This window comes from Rhipicephalus sanguineus, chromosome 3 (genome assembly GCF_013339695.2).
Source record: "Rhipicephalus sanguineus isolate Rsan-2018 chromosome 3, BIME_Rsan_1.4, whole genome shotgun sequence".
NCBI classification, from domain to species: Eukaryota; Metazoa; Arthropoda; class Arachnida; order Ixodida; family Ixodidae; genus Rhipicephalus; species Rhipicephalus sanguineus.
This window is the reverse complement of record NC_051178.1, coordinates 65,917,611-65,936,243: the sequence shown is the minus strand read 5'-3', so window position 1 is coordinate 65,936,243 and position 18,633 is coordinate 65,917,611.

The following is an 18,633-nucleotide window of genomic DNA, read 5'->3' as shown; positions in this document are numbered from 1 at the left end:
ATACTGGGCTCCCACGCAGAGGGCCAAGGTTCGAAACTCGTTCCATCCTGGAAATTTTTTCTTATTTCGTTTTTTTCTTAATTCGAGCGATAATGGTTACGGGCAGCGGCGGCGGCGGACAACTACGGCGCCAAAAACGGCCCTTGTTGTGACCTCATAACAGCTTTCGCTGTAAAAACGTCAGGCCTGCGTGGAAAGCGCAGCACAGTCACAGCGAAAGCTGGAAGAGCGGCATCTCTAGAGCCCGTTATGAACTCTCTTGTGGCTACTAATACAAGTAAATTATCAACGTACCCACTACGGCACAAATAATAATTTTTGTGAAGTTGGAAAGCACCCACCACGACATTATTCGTCACTTTGCGGATAAACGAGGTACAATCTGTAAGGCATTACGTGCACTTTTTTGATGCGACGGTTGATGAGGGTGAAGAATAATGGCTGGGCAAATTAATTGAGTTGGAAGCTTTGAACGACCCACTAGTTACATAACTCGCATCGTGTGACGCCCGGTCGTTATTTTACTCTCCCACCACGCTATATAACATACGGTAACGTGAGAAAGAGAGAGAGAGAGAGAGACACGGAAAGAACTTTGATGAGACCCTGAAGAAATGGATCATGGGAGCCTTAAGGGCGTCCTTGGCGAGGAATTAACTGATCTATAAATCATGAAGCCTGTATAGCGTCTTTTTGCAAAAAAGTTACAAGCACCGGCATGGCTCTGAGGTAGATCACTGGGCTGGCACGCAGAGGTCCCAGGTTCGAACCTCGTGCCATCCCGTATATTCTTTTCTTATTTAGTTGTTTTCCTCATTTCGCGCGATAGTAGTTACGGACACCGGCGGCGGCGGACAACTACGGTGCATGCCAAAAACGGCCCTTGTGATCTCATAGCAGCTTTCGCTGCAAAAGCCGTAGCAAAATTGATGTGTCACAGACGACGAAAGAACACGTGAGACCGCGGAGCCAAGAAACAACACCTGTCAAGGATTTCAATTCGACAATTACTCCCGCTTAGTTAAAGATAGCATGTGGACCGCAGATAATTGAACTGATTGTCGGACAAACTGATAGAGGCAGCGCTGACACATATTTCACCCTTTCGTCTGATGTGGAAGGCCACTATTATCTTGCGGCCCAAGTATCTACTATACCTGGACACTACTTTCGCGTCATTAAAGCCGGGTTTACACCCACACTCTCCGCAATGCGCGGACAAATGCAAGCCCGGGGGGGGGGGGGGTATTGGAATGTGATCGGTCATGCTCTCTTAGTTTGAACGTCAGACTAAGAGAGCATGAGTGATCAGATGAGCGATCACTCAGCATGAGCGGTAACTGGCGTTGGCTTGTTTGGCTTGTTAACATGTACTGCTGCACACTCGACCGGGGAACATTAGAAATGACAGTGATTTCACACTACTGCCATATGCATCCAGCTACATGACTGATGCGTCCATAGAGCTTCCTACATTGTTACATTTCCATGCTTCCATCACGCCACCGTCATTCAGCTTGTTGAATAAGCCACCCAACAAATCGTGTTTGTCATCACTACCATCAGCCAGCATTTTCCACTATCACCATCACTGGTCATTCTGGTCACCGCAGATTCCAGCTTATCCACTATTATTTTCACCGCACCCACTATTATTTCTATCCTATCCACCAACATCTTTGGCACCCACACAGCCAGGAGTTTCAATAGGGTACGTTTAGAATCCAGAGGGTATAGAACAAAACATTAATATCAACGTGACCTACGCTTTCCTCTGCGATCGGATTTAACCTTTTTAACATTCAAAGGTAGAACTCCGCTTTCCAAAAAGAGACAAACAGCCACTTCCGTTGTAACATGGCATGTGTAACGAACGGGTCACCATCCATGTCGTTAACACAAAAGTAAGCGAAACGTGCGTGCAATACGCTTTGACTTGTAAAGTTGGTAAAATATTCAACACAGAACGGAGCAGATATATATTTTTTTCTTTCTGTTTAGCACCGCACCTGTCATACCTCCACGTGCTCATGCCAGCAACCTGGTTCAGCTCTTTTGCATATGATACGATAGAACGATTCATTAATTCTATTGGAACCATTCATTTGAGGTGAGGCCGGATGATTTAAAAGCCCGCACGCTGACACTGGTGTTCATAAAGTACGCAGGAGAAGCCAGGAACAATGCGACGCTGTGAGTCGATATACGTGGCGATACTCGCTTTCGTCTTTCTGCCTGTCCTTATCAGCCCCAGCACTCAGATAGCCTATGACAACCCCGAACTTGGAATCTATCAAGACGAGGAGGCAGTAAGTATGACTTTGTTTGCACTATCGACTCGCCACGGTGGTCTAGTGGTTATGGTGCTCTTCAGCTGAGCCGAAGCTCGCGGGATATAATCCCGGCCGCGGCGACCGCATTTTCGATGGAAGCGACAATGCTTAACCCCTTCAGACGCCACCTATGAAGAACTGTCAGTAAATGTGTCAAATTTACATGACATTATTTCAAGGCACTCGATATTCTATAGCAAAAAAATGTTGTAATTACTTATTTTTTGTGTGTTATAGTATTTATTCTTGATAAAATTGTAATTAAATATCTATTTATCCTGAAGTCATTCATGCTCTGTTCATTCATAAATAGAATAGAATCTCAGGCTTGAAGTACAGCGGAAATTCGTTTTCGGTTATGTTCTTTTTGAGCAAGGAAAAATTATACTTTCGTCGTCGCTCACGGAAGGCGGCACGTCGAACTACTCGTCGAACACGGTAGTTGCTTTAGCGAAGTCACTATATTCGACATTGCACTGCAAAATGAAGTTAAGTGAAGACACATTTATTGCACAGGAGCTCCAATTCACAGGAAGTTCAATGTATCTTGCTCTTTCTTAGCCAGTAGTCGACGCAAGTAGCAAAAACGAATGGTGCACGCAATTATGTACAAAGTCTCTCAAAGAGTTAAGGTCCGTGTACTTAGATTAAGGTGCCCGTTAATGATGACCAGGTGGTCGAAATTTCCGGAGCCCTCCACTACGGCGTCCCTCACAATCAAATCGTGGTTTTGGGATGCTAATCCCGAACAAATAATAATTGTTTGCACTTTGCGTTCAAGTTTGCCTTCCACAAGAATTCAAGCGACTACATTGCGAATAAGTAGGAATTACGTAAGATTAGCGGAGGATATCGTAGCAGTCTGTGGTTCGCAGACAACATTGTACTCTTCAGCAATGACTGCGACGAATTACAAAAGATGCTTAAAGAATCAAACCGAGAGCGCGTCGAAGATGGGCTGAGGATGAAGATACGGAAGACAAAAATGATGCTAGGTGGTCCGGTGAAACAGTGGAATTTTCGGTTAACAACATGATCGTTGAATCAGTAGAAGATATCATTATTGTCATTTATATCTCGGCATTCCCATGATATCCGCTCCAGTATCGCTCTGGATTCCGACTTTTTGCATTTGTCCGGTTTACACGTCCGGATATATGATGTGCGACAGCGCATGCTTCGGATACGTACTTGTATGTAACCGCCGCCATTCGACAGGCTGCTTTTTCGTCAAGTTTGGGTTGCGTGGCGGGAATATGCCCCTCTGAAACCCATGCATACTATTTTGTCATGACGTTGCATCTGGTCAATTTGTCCTTCCACTACCACTCGTCTATCTTGCCGGTACGTCCGCAGCGTTACACAGTGGTAAAAAAAAGGACAGCGCGGTGTGTCGCCGCATTCTTTTCATGTTAGTTGCATTAACGTCGACATATATCATAAGAAGGCGTCATTTGAAACTTTTTTTGCGTACTCTTTGGCCGTAATAGTAGGAATGTTTAATTAGCATTGACGGTACTTGCACTGAACTTTTGTGATACCACTGATATTGCTAGAAAGAAAACTGGCTTCTCTACGTTAGTTTGAAGTTAGAGTTGTGCTGCTATTATCCGTGCAGCTGGTTTTTTCCACGTGCTCTATCTGCCGTCCAGCCTACTGTCCAAAGGTAGATAAGGCAGTTGCTTGACTTCCAAAATTCACGGCACTGCGTTCCAACAGTCCTCACTGCAGTGGAACCCTACTTCCTGCGCATAATTAGCGCGCGCAATGGGTGTGTGTGTGTCTCTCCTTGATATTTAGAGGTTTTTGAACTAGCGAAAACTTGATGCAAATACAGGTTGACTGACTGTACTGTTTCGTTGCAGTGCTTGCCTTTGGAGGAAAAATGGTACGTTATGTACACGAACTATAAAGAGGACCCGTATTTCGGAGATATTGGAAAATGCATAGAGATCTCGGCGGCAGGCCCTTTCGAGGACAACTCCGGTCTTTTTGAAGTGGACGTTGGCAGTGACCTGCAAGTGTAAGTTGGAGTTGAGAAAGCCGTTTCCGGTAATTATAAAAACGGCTATGCAACATTTAGAGTGAAGGATAATACTCCAGGGAGACACGGTAAATTCGAAATGTACGACGTGGGAAAAAGAGTGAAACGTGACAGCTATTTTGCTTCCTGCTACCAGTTGAACGAACGAAGTGAGTTTAGTCGACATATCTGAATGTTGCCTTTATGCTATGCATTTGTCCAGTTCATTGTCACAGCGCATTTTGCTTTCTGTTTCGAACGTCACGTTTTGTCGCTGTTCCGCTATGAAAATTCCCGCAAAACAGTTAGATGCGCACTTCAATAGTGTAAAATGACAGGCAAAATTCCCGGCGATTACGATACTCGCTATGCGAAACGTCAGCGCGCCTGTACGCATGTTTTCATAGCGCGATATATTGAGGCAAATAAATTACATACATTTACAGACAATAGTTTATTTATCATAATATTTGTTTATTTATTTACTTAGTTGGAGAATGTTTTAGTTTTATTTTGTTTTTATATATTTCTTGTTTTTTCTGTTTTTCGGCGCGAGCTCCGGGGCAAGCTAAGAATAAAAAAAAAGAAGCGTCGCATGACTCGTGGTGCGCGAGCCCGGATATCCTTCGCTCAGCTCTAAAATCCCTTCTGTCGTGCTGTATTAAGTTTGACTCAAACAACTTTAAGGACTTTAAAAACAACGTCAGCTTTCCACGAAAGGCGAAACGTTGACAGCGATAACGTGGTTTACCAGTGCGCTTGCAGTTCTCAGACAACGAGATGGTTTACAAGGCGTTGCATCAGACTGTGTGCTCAATCAACGCAGGTGTGATATATCGTGTCTGACGGAGCACGCAATGCATCTTCTTCTGATTGGAGGGAACAGCGCCCTGGCAGCTACGAAATGACTTAGAAAGCTGGTACAACAAACAGCGCCGCCAGCAAAGATGCAGACGACGAACTTTCATGGTGCACCAGACCAGACCGTGGAACAAACAAGCAAACTCATGCGAACAAACAAAGAGAAGAACTAAAAGACGAATGAGCAAGCAAAAAGCAAACAAGCAAACAGTCAAACAAACAAACAAACAAACAAACAAACGAAACAAACAATTCAAAATAGTGATTTCCTTGTCAGCGCTTACTTGTTTAGCAGACACGTTAGTGCTGTCAGAGAATATTCAACACGTTGGCGCGTTTTGACCGGGACTACGTCATCAGCTTACGCACAGTGTGAGCGCAACACTATGCGGCTAAATGGGCTGCTTGCTGCTGCACCAGAGCTCGCAGTGCGACGTGAAATAAGTTGAGCACAACCGTACGTGCGTCAGTTTCCTAAATGTCTAATGTTTTTACTGAACCACCAAGTGGGATAATTATTTCTTAACTGCACTCAGGCTCTTGCAGGTTGGGGCATATCCGAGCTCCGAACTCTTGCACGGGATCTTTCCCGAAATTCAGACGTCCAACATTTCCACTGTTTGCTCAGAATTTCTTAGAATACATGATCTGGTATGCCCCGCATTTTGGGGTGACAAAACCGTTACGTCGTCCAAGTTCGATGCTGCACTACGCAGTCCGGATTTGGAAGCCCAACTATAGGCAGCCCAACAGGCCTGCAACGCGGCGGAGAGGCCAGACCTATCTGTCACGACGTGGGAGGGGCCCGCTACGCGCTAGGTCACGCCCCGAAGGGTCTAAATAGTTATTACATTCCATTCCATTTACGTTTTCATACTTGCTATTATTAAGTTCGAGAGTAATCAGCGGAATATAAGAGAGAGAGAGAAATAGATGAAAAGGAAGAGGCAGGGAGGTTAACCTGGTGCGAGCGACCGGTTTGCTACCCTGCACAGGGGTGGGGATATAGGGGTCGGAAAGAGGGCAGAGAAAGAGGGAGATAAAATAAAAACAAAACAAAACATGCACACATGCACACACATGCAGGACGTCCTATCACAGCCGTTCTGATAGCCCGGTTGAACGCTGAAAGCGCATTAGCGCCTGCACAGCCTTCTTCTGAGACGTAAAGTCCTGTCGGTGGCGCAGGATTATTTCTTCCGAAAGAGTTCGGTCGTCCAATTTGTCAAGCGCGTTGCAAAGCGACTGTCTCTGCGAACAGTACTGTGGACAGTCGCACAGAATATGCTTAATTGTTTCATCACTTCCGCAGTGGTCACAAGCTGCGGTGTCGGCCATTCCTATGCGGAACGCGTACGCACAGGTATATGCGACACCCAACCATAACCTGCACAGAAGGGTAGCGTCACCTCGACGAAGTCCTGGGGGAATTCGAAGGCTGAGAGTTGGGTCTAGGTCATATAGTCGTGCGTGCCGGAAGTGTGGCTCGTTCCACTGCGACGTGGTGAGTTGGCGAGCAAGCACGCGGAGCTTCCGTGCAGCGTCAGTTCTGGAGAGCGGTATTAAGAGTTCATCGTTTTCAGTATAGGCGGAACGGGCAGCTTGATCGGCCCGTTCATTGCCGATAATCCCACAGTGACTTGGAAGCCACTGAAAAGTTATTTCATGCCCTTTCTCAGTTAAATGGTGCGTCTCTTCTGCAATCTCAAATACAAGTTGTTCGTGCGGGCCGCGTCGTAAAGGTGACAGAAGAGACTGTAGTGCCGCCTTGGAGTCACTGAACATAGTCCATTTTTGTGCCCGTTCATCACTTATGAAATGTAATGCGACACGAAGTGCTGCGAGCTCTGCTGCCGTCGATGTCGTAAGGTGGGAGGTCTTGAATTTGATTGTTGTGGCTTTAATCGGTATCACAACTGCTGCAGTGGAGCTGTTTGGCAAAACGGATCCGTCAGTGTATACGTGTACATAGCCTTGGTACTTCTCATATAACAGGAGTAAAGCGAGCTGTTTAAGGGCAGGTGACGACATTTCCGCTTTTTCCCGGATGCCAGGTATTAATTGTTAGGCTGATGTTGGGCTGAGTCAGGCACCACGGAGGAATCGAAGGTCTCGCGGCGGGCATGAAGCATGTTGGTAACGACTCGCGATACGCGGTTACCGTTTGGCAAAAAGATGCGCGTGGTCTGTCTGCTGGTAAAGAGGCTAGGTGGTGGCGGGGAGTCCGAGCCAGATGCCTTATATGTGTCCTGAGTGTTTCAACGCCAATGTGTGTCTTGATGAGATGGTCTCCGGCGATCGCTATAGAAGCCGCCGTCGATGCACTACGAGGCAAGCCTAGGCAAATCCGGAGTGCCTGGGCCTGAACACTTTGTAACGCGGAATATAATAGTCGTTAGAAAGAGACCGGGTAGTCCAAGAGGCTAAACATGGCAATAAATCGGACATTTAAAACTAGCGACAATATTTGCACTTGTTGTCACAATGCGCACTTCACTATGGCATCATTGATCCTGTTTCCAAAAATTCTGCGCGAGCGGTGTTTACTGCAGCCAGTGCGTTATTTAAGCGTTGCTCAATGATTAGCTGACCTTTCTGTGGACACACCGATCTCTGTCTCAATATGTGATTTCATAAAGGAAATATAATATGCTAATCTCAAGCCAGTGGTATTCAACACCGAACTGCGCCGCACTAGTGTTGCATGAAGAAAGAGTGTCATCTTTCTCGAACACGAACCTTTCCTTTTACACTCGTCAGTTTATTGGGGGCAAAGAGTGACGAAGTCGCCATCTATCGGAAGTGCCTCGCTTGCGTACTATGACAGATAACACGGCCTGCCCCTCATAGGTTGAGCTGGCAGCGCTCAGTAAAAAGACCTCGCGGCAGCCCCCTGCATATTTCAGTATATATTCTCGAAACGAGGGAAGTTTTTTACTGTCGAAATAATAATAATGTTGTGCAAAAAGAAAGCACATAATAATTTAGAGAAGCTACCTGTTTACAGGACACGTACAGTCAGCTCACACTGCGCGCGGTCCCACGATAGAGTATCCACAAACTGGCTTCTTGTATTAAGGGGAGGCAGTTGCTGAGAGCGAACTGTGGATATATGTTATTTTAGTGCACTGTCTATATTGCGATATGGGGTATACCAGAGTGAAGCCTCAATTGATTGAACGTGCGGCCACAGCATATGAGCACTTAACTGTACACAAGCAACATTTGTTGCGGGGACGCCAATAAAGCTGTTCGAACACAATTTCGTTAAAGCTTTAGAGACTTCGTGACGGAACTTCCTGACTTTATAAACTTCTCGACGGAATGAAAAATGTGGAGTCAGGAAGAATAGAAATGTGAAGAAAAATGTGCAGTCAGGAAAATTCAACTTTTTTTCTTATAAATTATATTTCTCAAACGGCGCCCTCACTCTGTCTCCTCAGCGAACAATTTTCCGCTGCTTCTTATTCCTAATTTACTACATTTACTGGTTAGAGCCACGACAAACATGAGCTTATGCCATACCTTATTTCTTAACTTGCTTCTAGCTTACCGCTCACTTTCTATTCAACTGAACTTACCAGTATGTAGCATGGACAGGTGCACAGACCAAACCTTTATGATCGCTGACTTCGCGACTGTGGTTGGAAGGAGAACCAGTCTAAGAGGCGGAACGAGTTGTAGCATTCAACGCTAAGGACAACAAATATCACATACGGACGTTCGCTGGACTATTTCTCCAAACATCGGCAAGAAATACAATAAATAATGTCACACATGAGCTTGAAATCGGAGTTGAAGACAGAGAAGTCAGTGCAGCATCTAGCTTGCAGCTGAAAAGCAGGGTAAAAGCAATGTGCGAAGACAATGCCTCCTCTATTTTTCAGTGCTTGGGCGAACGCTCTCCTCGGGCCGTCAAGCGCGCGCTCCGCGTCCGCTCGCCGCTGCCGCGTGGTGGCGCTGTGCAAGTAGACTACGGGAAGCTGGCGCTGAACGGCCGCGCATATCACGAAGCTTACGAATTCGTGTATGCTTCCAAGTTTAATTGCATTTATGCTTCTTGCAGGCTTTCACAGGTACAGGGAGATGGAAAGAAACGCGAACATAGCCGCGCTGTTTTCATCACGCTCTGACCGTGGTGGCAATAAAAAGATGCTAGATGGTCTTTTATTGTGTCATGGATGACGTCGTGTTCTCATCAATAATCGAGGCTATAATCACTTGAAAATAGATGCGAAACAGCAAAGAATGCAGATGCCGCATGTTCGCGTGTCTTTCCATCCCCGCTGTAAGTATTCCGCAGGGAGACTGTCAGGCCGTGCTGCCGGTTCGATACTTGCACTCGGGTTTGATGGTATTCGCGTTTTATTTTCTATTTCAGTCTATTGCAACCACCCCAATGCCGTAATATGTCATGCTGTTGTGTTCCACTCTGCAAATGGAACTGAAAGAAATCACGATTGTCTTTTTTTATTTCCCTTTATTGATAAAGAAAAAAAAATCTCACAGGGTTCCTTATGCATTCATCTAAGACGACTGAAAGGCGAAAACCACCTTCTTCTTTTTCTTCTAGTCAATGTATTGAACATTCCCTGCCTCCCTTCGAGGTATTTCTGATTCTAACGTGGTTTTCTTACAGCCTCAAGAATCGGAGGCAGTGCAAGCTTTCTGCACATCAGCGGAGGCATGCACTGCCTCCGTAATCGGCCCATTTTGACCAAGCGAAGATGTAATATGACGACGTCACGTTATGTGACGTCACGACTATGTCACAAAATTTCATGATCTGTGACGTCATATGATGACGTCATGACGTAATTATTTTTTGCATCACTCGTGCTGACGCCGCCGACGGTCAATTTTCGCGTTTGATGAGGCATCTAAGGCTTTCACCTACACTGTTCGGGTGTCGTTCCATGAAATTCCAGCTGCCGCTGGTGCTCGGTAGAGGTGGCTTGCAGTAATTAGGCGGGATAATTGGTCTCCTAATACATCTTCAAACTACACTAGAATATGCAGCCGTCGTTTACGACGCGAAGATTTCATAAAATATAAGAAGCGGCGGCTTACGAAGGATGCAGTAGCGTCACTCTTTGCAGACTACCCTTCACGTTTGCAGCCCAAGGTAACAACTGAATCAAGCACGGCAAGTATCCCTAAACGTGACCGCGTTGCGTCCGAACAGTCAACGAATGCGTGTAGTACCAGTAGCAACACTGCCTCGCGATCGCCGCCATGTGCATGCAGCGCTGACATTAGGCCCCGAAGCTGAAGATTCGGAGCCCGTAGACACTACATGCGCTACCGACAACAACCGACAATTATTATGCACATTGTCACTGAAAGCAGCTTAGTGACATTCCATGCTATTTAGAGCATGAACTCATGGCTTGCGTATAGTGCGCTACACCAGTAGACGGTAGCACGCATCGGGGAACTTTAGCGCCCAAACTTTCAGTATTAGCTCTTGGCAAATGCTGCTTTCGAAAATCGACTTTCAGACAGTCAATAACCGACTCTCAGTCGAGCGAACGTAACGGTGACAAAACAATTTTTGCGCGCGTCTCTGGCATTCGCTCTGTGGAATCGGGCTAGCAGACGACGCGCGAGCGTCTAGATCAAATAGCCGCGAAAGACACATGCCTTCGAAATGGGCTGGTTGCCCAGAACAAGTGCTTTATGATTCCAGTTTACAAGTTTTCATTATACTTTAAACAACGCGACTACAGCCGAAAACTGAACCACATAGCAACTTCGATTGCGGCCACGGCATTCATTTCCGCGAGCGACTACGCGACGGCTGGTCTACTACGGTGGCGGCGCCCGGCGGCTAAAAGCCGCACTAACGCCGACGGTCGTTTCCCATTGCGCTCCGCTCCTTCGCCCAGGCACAGAAAAATAGAGGAGGCGCTGGCGAAGATCACATTGCAAATTCTAAATGCGCGACATTCTTTAGCGAGCAGTCCGGTAATTTTGGCGGCAGAATTGGGCCTATGACGCAAAAGGCATGGCACCTTACCGATAGGAATGGATAAGGCTCCCTAGACAACAAATGGGGTTGGGGTAGACCAACTTGACATTGGGAGTGGGTCAACCAAGTTTTGGGGCCAATATGGTTGTGGGAGACTTATGGGCCCGCTTGTGGGATAACAGCGTCATTAGCCAGGCGGCGTGCACACGCAAGTCTCTGTGAGCGCTTTCTGCAACATCGCAGCCCCACGCCGTAGCCGAAATCTTTCTCTTGGAAGTGCTGGCTGCGCATACGAGTTATAGAGGATCGCTGTTTGCCGGTTCTAAGCCTCGCGATGTAAGCTCTGCATAGCTTCTTACTCTGTGGACAAGTGCGAAAGCTGACGCTGGGCTCCGCTGCGTGCGTCTAGCATTCAGACACCGAGCAGTGGCCTACCATATAACACGTTTTCAGAGGCAGCAAATGCATATTATAGCGTTTTGTAGTGCTATCAAGAGCACACCCGAAGCAGGAAAACCGCCCCAATTAGTCATAACCGAAGCGCACGTGGTACTCTTAAATTTAGTTTTCAGATCTGCTCAGCGTTCCCGAAGCAGGCAATACAGTCGCTGTGATAGCGTGGTAGCTCATAGCCCGTTACGCTGACGGTGGCACCAGCTTTTCTAGCTGTGTGCCTCGTCGCCACTGCATCTTCCATAAGAGTGAGTAACCGTCAGTCTAATGTGCATGATACTGTTTTGAATTCAGCTGAAACTTAATTTAGCGAAGTGATGACAGTGCTCAAATTCGATAAACCGAGAAAGGAATTTTCGCCTCCTTCGAAATCTAAAATTGAAACGTAGGGACACCCGAAAGCTACCACGGTATTTTATTTGCCACTCACACATGCCTGCGCGTGGCAAGAGTCCGCGAGGGTAGCCCGAACATGGAGCATCCCATGTCCGGGCAATACAGGCGGGCGACACTCACGTGATGCTATTACAAGCAGCCGATATGCAAAGGCGGGGAGAAGGAATTCAGTGATTGTGCGAACAGGCAGAGCAAGAAAGTTGCAAGAAGGTGATAAGTTCCGTCTGTCGCATAGACGATTATATAGCGAGAGCATTCACCGTGTATCTATGGGAGCATTAACGGGGACAACAAACCACCGCCATCTGCGCCAATTTGTACGTAAAACGCCGTTTTAACAGTCGGTAGTCGGTAAACTAAAACTATGGTTGTGACTCGTGCGGCTACATGTTCAATGCGATAGGATTCAAATTCAAATTCAAATTCAAATTCTTTATTTTTTCCAAATACCACGCACGCCTGAAGAATATTACCACGCACGCCTGAAGAAAAAGCCATCTCTGTAAAAACTAGAAAGAAATCACTGGATTTTTCACGCCATTATTTCCCGAGAAACTCCATTATTTCCCCAGTGCCATAATACCTTGGTTATTTCGAGTTGATAAAAACGCTGAACCGTATGAGTACCTGCAGGGGAGTGGGAATTTCTTCCTTAGATCGACCAATTCGTAAAATCGGGTTTCCTTAGATCGCGTTTTCACTCTATAATGCTCTGACACCATCTACATCTACGTGGTATCGGGTGCCGCGTACATCGCCCGTGAGGCGAATTTCTTGTCGCTTATGTGTGTCGCGTATGTTCACAGGTTATCGCATAACCTGAAGAAAGTGGCCAACAGGCACCAAGTCACCCTCGTATTTTCTACTCCTCGTAAACTTTCAACGCTGTCCAATGCTATGAAAGGTGGAAAACAAATAATATGCACCATGAAATATAAAAACATAAAAACCATTAAACAAAATTCTCCAAGTGCACATCTGATGTTGTTTATGAGATACCATTAAGTTGTGGAAGAGTGTACATCGGACAAACTGGTCAATATTTTATTGATAGGGCCAGACAACATAAGAACAATGTCAGAAATGGCTATGCCAGCCACGTAGACTCCCACTGTAAGAAATGCGCACGCACACTCAAGAAGGGGGAAACTAGTTTTTTGACGTTTGGAAAATCCAAAAAGGAAAGAGAAATCGTGGAAGCTTATTTTATCAATAAAGCTGGAGATAAGTGTGTCAGCTCGGCCTCAGGTGCGTGCAACGCTTCAAAAAGCCGCGATTTCAATAGCGGCGTACCTTAGTGAACAAGGCCTCGAGATTTCACCTGAGAGATTTGCGTTGGTCGCATTTACGCGGAAGCCAATGACAGCATATGCCGTATCAATCAATGGGCAAAATATTTGTTACGCCAGGACTCACAAATTCTTGGGCGTCATCATCGATAGAGACCTTTGCTGGAGTCCCCATGTGGCTGGTCTTAAGAAGCGTCTGATAGCCATCTCCCATCTTTTCAAGTTCCTCGGAGGGAAAACGTGGGGTACATCGGTCCACGCTATGTTGCAATTATACCGGACTCTATTTCTCTGGTACTTGCGGTACAGTCTACCAGTGCTGACGAACACTTGCAAAAGCAACATACGTACACTCGAAAATGCTCAGGGTCAGGCACTCAGAGTTTGTCTCGGACTGCCACGTTGCGCATCAACAGCGGACACTATTGCCATTGCAAAGGATCATCCGGCTAGCATTCACATAACCTTGGAGGTGCTTAGGGCACACATTAGGCACCTTGCTCGCGCCCCTGCCCACCACCTAGCCTCACTTCCAGAAGATCGGCCGAGTGCCTCCTTTTGCAAGAGGATTTCGAATTTCCGAGAGTGCCTTCCAACAGGCTGCACACCTCCTGAAAGAATCATGACACCCCGCTGGTGCCTGGAACAGCCTAAACTTCGCTTGACAGTGCCAGGGGTTCGGAAGAAGGCAGATCTCTCGTCGCCAGCTTTAAAGCAGCTGTCTCTGCTGATGCTGCATGAGGAATATGCAGACCACGTCAAACTTTACACGGATGGCTCTACAATTGTTAGGGGATCTGCAGGCGCTATTATCTTCCCTGCAAAAGCCGAAATCTATAATTTTAGAGCGTCTCATAGGACTACGTCGACTGCTGCGGAGCTTGTGGCACTCCGCAGTGCACTTCGAAGAATTGAACCAGAGTCACCACAGAAATGGGGCGTATATACAGACTCGAAGTCAGCCCTGCAGTGTCTGTCATCAGCTTTACGTCGTGGTGCACAAGACCAGCTAATATAGAAATAAGAAAAACCTACCAGGAATTAAAGGACAAAGGGCATGACATAACTTTTCAGTGGCTTCCAGGCCACTGTGGCATCGACAGCGACGAACATGCCGATAGTTCTGCAAAGAATACTCATGAAGGTGGCGTGCAAGAAGCCATTCCATTATCACGAACCGATGCAGCGCCAAAGATTCGCTCGCTGGCACATTATCAAATGCATTCAATGTGGAATACGTACGGTTTTTTGCATACCCGCCTTCATCGTCTGAATCTATCACTTCAACTTCAAATTCCATCCCGACTATCCCGTTCCGAAACAACAGTCCTCTGCCGCCTGTGGCTTGGAGTGTCTTTCAAGAACAGCTTTGCTTATCGTATCGGAATGGCAGACAGTGCTGCCTGTGCTCGCTGTGGCAGCGAGGAAACCATTGCGCACGTCCTGTGTCACTGTCCTCATTATAGTTCCCAAAGACAACAGCTCTCAGCAACGCTAGCACACCTCGATGACTAGCTGCTTTCGGAACAATCAATCTTGGAGTGCCGGAACGTTCTAGCTTCCAACCAGAAAGCGACGAAGGCGTTGCTGAAGTTTCTCCGCTCAACCGACCTCGTTAAACGACTATGATGCTCCTGTGCTAGAGTGTGTGCGTTTTCTCCCTTTTTTTTACTTTTTTTCTCTTCCTTACCTTTCTATCCCCCTTACCCCTTCCCCAGTGCAGGGTAGCAAACCAAGAACATCTGGTTAGCCTCCCTGCCTTTCACTTAACCTTTCTCTCTCTCTCTCTCTCTACTCATGAGAGCTGTTTTCTCGATAAACACGTGCTAGCATAGCAATACGCATGTCCGCAATCATTGATTATCTGTGGCATTATTTGTGTGACAAGGTGTTCTTGGTGGCCTAACTGCAAGTGGTGAATTTTCAATAAACATTCAGTTGGCAGTACAACGCTAGTCCTGTTGTGTGTGTTCCTTTTTTGTCGTCGTTTTTTTTCGCGCTGCTTCTAGTTTTCGCATTATGTGCAACACTTTTTATTTACTGCACATTCTTGCGCTACAGGGCTTGTCCACGACAGGTAAAAACATAAGAAAGGACCGCAACTGGTGCCGCTGCGCTTGATTATTTTATACACATCCGCTTCCGTAATGTTCCATTTTCCTCATGTATTATTTGTGTTTCGCAATGCACCTGTTTCTGGACAAACTAGGCGCTGCAAAAGAGAAGCGCCAAAAATTAGGCGTCATTATGAAAACATTCACCGTGAGTAGGTGGGGTTCATGAAGCTTTCTAACAGGTCAGTGAAATGCAACCTGTTTAATGCTCACGAACTACCTTGGATTTTTTAGCTGTGATGACACTTCATTGGCACGTGGCTTGTTTTTTTCCCTATGAATGTGAGTATTTTAACAGGGAGAACAAGTTTAAAAAAACTAGCCAAGTTTTCCAGACCTCGTTTTTATTTTTGGTATACGTAGAGTTGTGGAAGAGACGAAGTAGTCATTCGCTCCATTAAAGGTAAACTTGATCGGTTTTGCTCACACCTGTGTACATAAAGCTGTGCGCTCAGTGGCCTCTATTTAGGGGCACATGCTAGTGAAGGCAAATCTAAAACCAACTAGAGTCACCTCGTATGTGCGATGTGAGATTTCCCACGCCAGTATGTAAAACTGCCATAGACGATTTGAATCGAAAAGCGCACGGCACAGAGGAACTGCCGCGTATCATCCGTGTATAAGGCGTCTTACTAAAAGATAGCCGGCATTAGTTTTTTTAAACAGTGCTGCCGAAATCGCCCAATGATGTGTTTCAGGCACTATAACTGTAATGTGGACATCACGAATTCTTATCTTGCATTTCAGAAAACAATAACAAGAATATTCTACTCTAGCAAACAAAAGACGCAAAGCATCTAATCACGTCGCAAGGCATCTCGTCTCATACTTTTTCATTTGATATTCAATCATCCAGTTAGAATTCAGTTGGTTACGACCCAATTTCATCGCTCAGCTCGTTTAGATCATCGCCATAAGGTACACGTCATTAGCTGCCGCACTAACACTTTCTGTCATTCCTTTGTCCCACGCACGTCCAACGACTGGAAACCACTTTCCCTTTGACATCGTTTCCATTTCAGATCATGACATTTTTTCTTCCACCGTACAGAATTACTTACTTGCTGATGCGTGAAGTGTACATTGTATATAAATTTGCTACTTTGCTTGTTCTGTATTTCTTATCGTACCTACATTTGCATTCAGTTGTATTAGCCTAACATCGTATCTTTATGTGTTTTGTATTCTTATTATTTCGATGTTATTTTGTTTACTTTTGCCTATAATATTTTATTTTATGTACCCCACTCTCCTGTGTAATGTTTTCTACGATTGAGGATAAAATAAATGAAATGAAAGAAATGAAATGACAAAAATGATTCATTATATGAATATGACACATAGAACTTAGAAGAACGACTTTTATTCCATTTGTAGCGGTTTGCGATGTAAACAGTAGATCAAAATCCCTGCTAATTGTCTCAAGGATGCTTCTTCTTGCTTTCTCGGACTTTTACCGATGGATGGAACCAAAAATAGAAACGTGAGAGCGACTCTCATGTCATCTGCTGGGTACACCGTGAAGAACGTCATTCACGTGGATGGGACTGATGGTATGTTTGGCAGTGCACCGTCTTAGCAGGTCGTCTATACGATTACTTCAAGTGCTTATTCAGGCGTGATTGGCGGTTCCAGGAAAGTGTCGCGTAATGAAATTGTCAATTGCAACTTGAGGTACGCGGGCTAACTACTTATATAGACTCACACCACACTCACGATGAACGAGGCGAAGAATCTTCATAGATCCAATGCAGATGCAGCCAGTGTTTCTATTCGCAGTCACATCCATCTAGCTCTTATGTTCTGACGATCATTAGTCAATCGTGCAGAACAGACAGCGCAGCACAATAAAACTACTTTCTCGGCTCTCTCTCTCCGCGAGGTCTCCGAGTGTGTGTTTATCTCTGGAATGCAAGCGGTTTGCCTCGAACAGCTCATCTCGTGCGCTGCCACGCCCAAGCGCCCCCCCCCCGCGTGGTTTCGATTACGTACCGAGCTACTGCTTCCTAGATGCAAGCTCGGGTTCAAGGCCTAGGCGCGGCGACGCGTGGTCTGAACGCGAGGGGAGCGATGACAGGTAGACAGCTCTTGCTTCCTGTAACCAAAAGTGGGGCGAGCGGCAGTCTGTTCACATTACTTTAAAGGGACACTAAAGAGAAACAATGAATCGGTTTTAATCGATAAATTGTACTTTGAGAGCTATAATGTCGTTAATTTCAGCAGAATAGGTGTATTAATAAAGGAGAAAATGAAGTTCAAAGTTTCATTTTTAAATTTCGCGCCAACATCTCTACGCGTGAAGTCACGGATTTCAAAGTGTGTCTATCGTAGTTTGGCGCCATTGGCTCAACAGAATTTCCTCAAGCTTGGTATGTTAACTCTATGGCCCCCTCAGAGGACAGTGTCCTTCACTTTTACCGTTTAGGAACTACGTAGGCCCTAGCAGGCGCCGTCAAAATATGTGACGTCACGGCGAATGGTGCGGAAACTTCAAGGTGGCGTCGCCACCCGCATTTTCTTATTGCGCGATTTCTCGTTTACTAAGCGTCTTCTCGCAGCAAGCGTGGTGGTTTTGGTATCGTGAAAGAGTAGCTTACTAATACGAGAGAAATTGCTTTGCTCTTTAGTGTCCCTTTAACGACCGGTACGGCGGTTCCGGCTCGCTGTGTGTGGGAAAACGGCGTGAAGGAGCCCAGAATCATAACACCGATATACCTCGGGAAAGGTATGGGAACATGTTGTCAGTTCTGGCACCCGGTGATATTGGGCCTGCGGACGCATTGCGCAAAAAAACGTGAAAACAGATTTGTAGCATCCACGCAGCGAAGAATCACTAGCAGCGTGGCAGCAGGAGAGACAGCCAAGATGGGAAAGAGTACCAGAACGATTGTCTAACTTTAGAAGCACTGCTATAGAGATTAGGTACAGCCCAGTAAGGAGTGGCCTAAGTTCAGTGGTAAGCTGATTGGCTAAGGGAATGTCCAGGCGGACCAGTAATGGTGACCTCCCCTTTCCTTTTTTTACTGCAAGGTATTAAAGACTGTATGGAATCACTTTCCTGCAGTCTAGTCTGTAATTACCGAACTGATCGATCTGTAAGACTCCTTATGATGCAACTTTTGTCTGGGCCGTTACCACTAGATGGTCGAATAGTGAGACTCGTTTCGTCGTATGTTAGAGCGTTGTAGGCTGT